The sequence below is a fragment of the Sminthopsis crassicaudata genome, chromosome 2, assembly GCF_048593235.1.
Source record: "Sminthopsis crassicaudata isolate SCR6 chromosome 2, ASM4859323v1, whole genome shotgun sequence".
Classification (NCBI taxonomy): Eukaryota; Metazoa; Chordata; class Mammalia; order Dasyuromorphia; family Dasyuridae; genus Sminthopsis; species Sminthopsis crassicaudata.
Window position 1 is genome coordinate 84550626 of NC_133618.1, and position 7251 is coordinate 84557876.

General features: G+C 41.9%; 1 non-coding gene across 1 annotated transcript; it reads left to right on the top strand.

Annotated features, from left to right (window-relative positions):
• The first annotated feature begins 864 nt into the window (after positions 1-864).
• Positions 865-957, top strand: TRNAI-UAU (transfer RNA isoleucine (anticodon UAU)). Its single transcript is given in 2 exon segments — positions 865-902; positions 922-957. It is a non-coding gene; the product is annotated as a tRNA-Ile (tRNA).
• The last annotated feature ends 6294 nt before the right edge of the window (positions 958-7251 follow it).

Consider the following 7251-nt stretch of genomic DNA (forward strand, 5'->3'; position numbering starts at 1 on the left):
AGCTAGGGAGAAATGGAGCTCTCAGAGACCCTAAATTCCAGGCCCCGCCCCGTTCCGAGTTTTAGCTACAGGCCTTTTGCCGCGCTTCCGCCCAGTTTTCTCCGCCCTACTCTGCTCTAGCTCCAGCCACGATTGGTTGCGCATACAAAACCCCGCCTCTAACTATATAAGCCACGCCCCCATGAAATTTTTAATTTTTTTAAATCTCCACAAGCTCCTCCCTAACCTGCGTGAGGCCCCGCCTCTCCCGCTCAGCTTTGCTTGCACAAATCCCGCCTCAGTCCCCCTAAGCTCCACCCCATGTTTCCTTTGCACTAAGACCCGGTCCTCTGGCTCCTCCTTCTCCGGCTTAGTTTTCCTTTGTTAGAGTCCGCAAGGCTTCGCTAGGGGTCTCCGGGGCCCAACCCCTCTTCACAGTCCCTATCCCAGCTCGCGCAGCTAATGGCCCCGAACTCCTCGGTGGCCTCGGACTGACAGAGAAGGGCCACTGAGGAGGGTTTCGGTGTCTCACTCGGGGATAGAGGGCGAGGCGGGGGAGGGGAACCAGAGCCGTAAACCTTGGGGAAGGCCCCCTGATTGAGAGACCCGGGCCACAAACACGATCTAGCAATCTCTCTATCCTCCTTCAGCAGGCGCCGCCGCCATTTTGCGGCACATTGAACACGGGGTCCCGCAGCCGACCACGGACCTCAGAGGAGTGCTCGATTGTAGCTGAGGGCGTAGAAAGCAGAGTGGCGAGCTCAGGGCCGGCCTTAGAGCTGAGGGCAGTCGGCGCATGCTCTGTACGGACCCTGAGTTCGCCCCTTCCCCATCACGAGGCCAGGGCGAACCCTGATAGGGCGATCCTGAGGCTGCTCCGCCGGAGCTCCAGTGGCGCAATCGGTTAGCGCGCGGTACTTATACAGCAGTACGGGCAGAGCGATGCCGAGGTTGTGAGTTCGAGCCTCACCTGGAGCACGTACTTTTTGAGCGCCGTTCTCATTTTTTGCCTTCCTTCTCCGGGCTGGGAGCGCTCCTCATTTAAATAAATCTTCCTAGCCCCTTCTCTGCTCTTGCAGCTGGAGGGAAGCGCGCGGTCCCGGCTGGAGGAGGGCGGTGTCTGACAGTCCCTACTTCTCGCCTCCCAACCCTCCACCTCGGAAGCCCGGGCCGAGGAGCGCGGCCGCCCTGCATCCCGGGCCTGGAGGACCCAGCAGCCGGGACCGGCCGGCCCAGAGGGCCGGAGAGTCTCCTATCTGCCCTGCTCCGCGTGCGGACCCGGGCCTTCCGGGGGTCGCCAAATTCATTGCCCGGACATTGGGGTGCTATGTGCTTCATGTGGTGGCTGGGAGCTTGGTGTGGGGGTAGATAACGGGGGGCGTCCGTGCAATGATGAGATGTGGGGGTAGATAACGGGGCGCGTAGGTGTATTGTTAGGGTGTCGGAGGGGGCTAATATGGAGGGGTCTCAGTGTTTCAAATGAAAGCTCATTAAACGTAAATTAAATTTAAAAAGTAATAATTGATGCGGACGAGGACGCAGAAAGTTAAGTCAAACTGTCCCTGCTCTCATGGAGCTTAATGTCTGGTAAGGAGGACGCACAATGTATAATCTATAATACAAGTTCAATAATACTCACTAAATACATTAGAGAGCGTAGTGCTCACTGAGTTCCGAGGGGCCAAATTATGTGGGGAAAGGCTGGGCGGAGATTTCAAAGGAAAAATCCCCAAATGCTTATTAGCATAAATTAAATGATGGCGGCAGGGAGGCGCAAAGGCCAGGCCAGACTTCCCCTGCGCTCTGGAGTTCACAGTCAAGTTAGAAAAGCACACGCTCATGCAGAATTAACACAAGCCAGATAACGCTTAAAAGACATTAAAAAGGAAGTAAAACTAAGTGCGTGGTGGGTTTGGAGGGAACCAAGTTTTGCTGGAGAGGGGCGAATTAGGAAAGGTGAGACAGGAAAGAGGAAGGCATCTCCTCCAGCATTTTTTTTCCCCGAGACTGGGGTTAAGTGACTTGCCCAGGGTCACACAACCAGGAAGTGTTAGGTGTCTGAGATCAAATTTGAACTCGGGTCCTCCTGAATTCAGCGCTGGCTCGCCACCGCTGCCCCGCATTTTTTTATTTTATTATTTTTTTTTAAATGATTCCGAGGAGCAAGGCAATGTTCTAGGACAAATAGAAAAAAAAAAAAAAAAAAAAAGATCCCTAAAAGTTTCCATTCTGCAGAAATTGAATTCCGATTTAAGGAATATGGGTAGGAATTTAACAGAAGAGGAATCTGGGAAGAGAATATTATTATAGACTTAAGGAAAAGGGATACCTTCTGTGGAGAGAATAGTGCAATTTGGTAGAACTGAAGAGTTTATGGAGGAATATATTATGACAAGATTGGAATGATAGAGAGAGCCTTGAATGTTAGAAAAATGATTTTAATTTTAAACAATAGGGAGTTATTGAAGATTTTTGAGCAGAAAAGTAACATGATCAGTTTTATGCAAAAGGAAAAAAAGAGGCCCTTTTGGGGAAAGAACTGAATTTAGAGTCACAAACCAGTTCAAATTCTGTTATTTTTTCTCCCATTTACTAGCTGTGTGGCTTTTGGCAATTTACTAAAATTTATTAATGTTCTAGTCTATAAGGGATCAGGAAAAGTTATTCCCCCAGGAGGACTACAGGAAGTTGGGAGAGTACATATCTGTGGGTGGGTGGGTAAGTGGTACAGTGGATGGAGTGCTGCTGGACCTTAAAGACATTTTCCTGAGTTCAAATCTAACCTCAGACACTCACTGCCTGTGTGACTCTGGGCAAGTAATTTAATCCTGTTTGCCTCAGTTTCCTCATCTATAAAATTAAGCTGGGGAAGGAAACAAAACCCTCCAGTATCCTTGCCAAGAAAATGTCAAAATGGGGTCATGAATACTTGACTGAATAACAACAAAAGTAGAAGCCATCTAAGAAGGAGGAGCTTAGTTTATCCCAACCATATATTTTACATATGTGCAGCATTAAAAATAAAGTTTTGAGTTCTAAATCCTATCCCTCTTTCCCTCTCTCCATCCCTCCCTTCTTGACATGGTAAGTAGTCACATATAGGTAATATATGTATAATCAACTTTACACATATACCTGTGTGTATATATATATGTATGTATATATAGCTATGCAGACTTACACACACACACACACACACATACACACATATATCTCAAGAATCAGCGAATTAAGAAAGATCTCATCTAGGAAGAGACACCTGAGTCATGCTTTGAAAGAAGTTCATAATTCTAAAATGTGGAAGGAGTACATTCTAGACTTGAAAGACTACTTAATTTTTCAATGGCGTGGAGACAGGAGATGTATATGGATGGATAACAAGTAGTAGGCCAGTTTGACGAGAATGGAGAATACATGAGAGAGACCCTATATCTATGAGTTTATTCCAACTATGAGTTAATTTAGTACAATTATGAGTGTCTTATGAGAAAATTTTGTTTAACTGTCAGAATTGGAAGAAAATCTTATTGTATTGTTTGAACCTAGTCCTTCGTGGCTGGGAAGCTGTACCATTCCTACCTGCTACTTAGAGACCCTTAACAAAGGAAGGACCAGGTTTTGTTGACCAGAAAGCTGGTCAGATCCAAAAACTGATACAATAAGTTTTCTCACTTTCTCACAACTTATAAAGTCCTTAAATCTTTCCTCCAGTTAGAAGACAGATAATCTGCTGTCCTATTTCTTTTTAATGAATTGGCTTTATTTGGTTAATTTTTGAATACATAAAGGCCTGTCTTCCCCTATATTTGGGATCTAGGCCTAAGGTGAGGAGGTCTGGTCCTGGTTTTTGAGCAACTGTCATCCATTGCTTAATAAATCTAACCTTAGATTTATTAATAATAATATAAATATATTATATATAATAAAATAGTAAATATATAAACAGAATACATAAATATATGATATAAATATAAATTATATATAATATAAATATAAATATATAATAAATTATTTATTAATCTTAGATTATTAATAAACCAATATGCTCAAAGGATTGAACCTTTTTTTATTTCCCTCAGTCATTTCATCTTTTTTTTTTTTTTTTTCCCTGAGGCTGGGGTTAAGTGACTTGCCCTGGTCACACAGCTAGGAAGTGTTAAGTGTCTGAGACCAGATTTGAACTCTAGTCCTCCTGAATTCAGGGTTGGTGCTCTATCCATTGCGCCACCTAGCTGCCCCACTCATTTCGTCTTTTACCTTTTACAGGTAAGAGATAGAATGTGGAAGAATTTAGATAATAGCTCTAGGATTTAATATTTTATCCTAGAAATAATAGAAAGATTTTGGACATTTTTGAATAAGAGTAAAAATAGTTAGATCTATATTTTGTGAATATTAATATCAAAATTAATATGCCACATGTATGGAGAAGAGATAGACATGAGGCAGACAGACCAATTAGGAGGCTATTATAGAAGCCTAGTGGAGAAATGAGAAATGTCTGCATTAGCATAGTGATCACTAGAGAATGGAAAGATGGTGATTAATGTGAGAGATGTGGAGAGAGACTGAACAAGGAAGCTGAGAGTATATGAAAGCTTAGGGAAAGGGAAGAGGGAAGAATGATTCCAATATTTGTGAACCCAAGAGGCTATTAGGAGGGTGATTGTGCTCTCAACAGAAAAAGGAAAGTTTAGAAGGATGCTTTGAGAGAAAGAACAATGGAGTTTCATTTTGGACATGTTGAGTTTGAGAGGACACATCAGGATTGAGATGTAATTTTTTTTTCTGGTGAGAAATTAAGGCAGGCTATATAAATGTCAGTTTTATCTATGAATGAATTGTAATTGAATCCAAAAGAATAAATTACATCAAAAATGGATCATGGAAATCCTAAACCACAGTCTTGGGGGATGCCTATTCTTGGGTGAATGGAGAAGATTGAGGCTAAAAAGCCCATAGTTTTAAGGGCTAAGGAAGTGGGGAAGATGAGGTAGACTGAGAGTTTTGCTCCATGAAATTTAGTTTGGTGTGGGACTAGAAAAAAAGTTTGACAGCAAAAGGTTCTTTAAAAGACAGTTAATGAACGCATGTTTTTTTCAACTTTGTTTTTCTTTTCCCCCTTCTGTTTTCTTTTGCAACATAGTTAATATAGAACTATATTTTCATGACTTCACATATATAATTGATCTAAAACAAAAGTTGACAAGAGAATTTGGAACTCAAAATTTTAAGAAAGAATGTTAAATTGTTTTATATATAATTGGGAAATATAAATGAATTTAAAAATAAAATAGAGTAAAAAATAAACAAGTCATTCAATGAAATGGGTAAGCGAGATAACTGGCATAACACCAAAGAGCTTTGAATTAGGAATCAGAAGACCAGAATCAGATTCCCAGTTCTATTGTCTACTTAATACTGGGCAAATCACAACCCCCCTCAGACTTAGTTTCCACATTTGTAAAATGAAAGGGTTGGTTTAAATGACATCTAAGGTCTGCTTCAGGTGTAAATTTATGACCCAGCAAAGGAGACCAGTGGTTGGACAGGTAGAAGGGGAATGAAGAGAAAGCAGAGTCTTAGAAGCCAGGGAAGAAGATAATATCTGGGAGTGGAGAGTAGATAACAATCTTAGAAGCTGTAGGGAGATCAAGAAAGATTAGGAATGAGAAAAGATTACTTGATTTAACAGTACAGAACTCTTTGGTTACCTTGAAGAGAGCAATTTCATTTGAGTGATGACATCAGAAACCAAACTACAAAAGGCTGAGCAGTGAATGGGAGAGAGAGAAAATAAAGGCAATGAAAACAGAAAGTTATTTTTTGGAGTTTGGTTGAGGAAGAGGTAGAGAGAATGGCAGAATCAAGTGAAGCTCTTTTAAGAATGAAATGTTTTACAGAGGGCTAGTTTCCTATTATGTTAGGGTATGGGACTGCATAGAGAGGGAGACACCTCAACCTTTGGTGTACAATGTTTTCTGCCACATTGCAGAAATGCCCTTATTGAGCAAGGAGCAGTGATTTGTGACCATGTAAATGGGTTTCACTCTGAGGGTCACAGCCAGTGGCTAATAATCAGGGATGCCTATAGAGCAAGTTGCTGAATTGCTGAATTGGCTCTCCTTCCATTGGCAGATACTGTGCATACGCAAAGCCCTCAAACTGCTTCTCTGAATGGTGATTGGGGATTGCCTACTGTTCACACACTGATCAAGCTTGCAAAAATTTATATCAACAAGGCTGTACGGCATAATAAACTGGAGTTCTTTTCATACTCTGAGTCTCCCTCATTCATCTCCCCTTTGAGATCAAAGAGCTCATAGATTTTGAGCTTTTAAGACAGTGACAACACTATTAGTGCTAGAAAGTATGATGTGAAGAGATCTAAGATGAAGGGTATTTTGTTAATGGTGAGGAAAACATCATAGAGCTTGAGCTGGAAGGGACCTCAGAATCGGCTAATCCCATCTACTTCTAATTTTACAGATGAGGAAACTGAGACCCAGGGTGGTGAAGTGATTTTCCTAAGGTCATATGGAAACAATGGTAATGAGATTAAAGCTCAGGACCTGTACAGAGCCAGTACTTCCAATATGATCCTTGTAGATAAAGGTTAAGAATAGGAGTAGGAGTGATTTTAAAAATATGTATATATATATATATATATATATGTATATGTATGTGTATGTACTCACTTCCCATATAGATAGATAGATATAGATAAAGGGATGAGAGTTGTCTGTTTGGCTAATTGAGAAATAGCTATTCAATTAATAGTTCTTCAAAAGAGATAATTGTGTCTTTGGGCAAGGGGAGGCTGTGGCTACATGCAAAGGTGTAGATGCAAAGCTGGCAAAGTCCTGGATGCAATCGAATTTAGAAGATGCTGAATTGACCTTGCAGGTATACAAGGTGAAGCTATGGTAACTATGGTGGCATATCTACATGTGACTTGGGATAGCTAACCCTCAATGATCAACCATTGCCCTCTCCACCAAGTCTGAGGAAGTTAGAATCACATATCCTGTCTCCTCTAGCATCCTGAGAACCAAGTGTCTAAGATGAGGCCCAGAGTAGATCATAGGCACTGGTAAGTGGAGATTGGAAACCCCACTCTTTAAACCTTCCCACAGGATGAACTAGTACCTTCAGCTCATAGACCCTATTCCCTTCAGGATCAGACATTGGTTATAAGAAGGGAATAGAACATATGATTCTGTCACTCCACCTATTCTATTGTCCCCATCTCCAAGTTGGGGAGCAAGATCC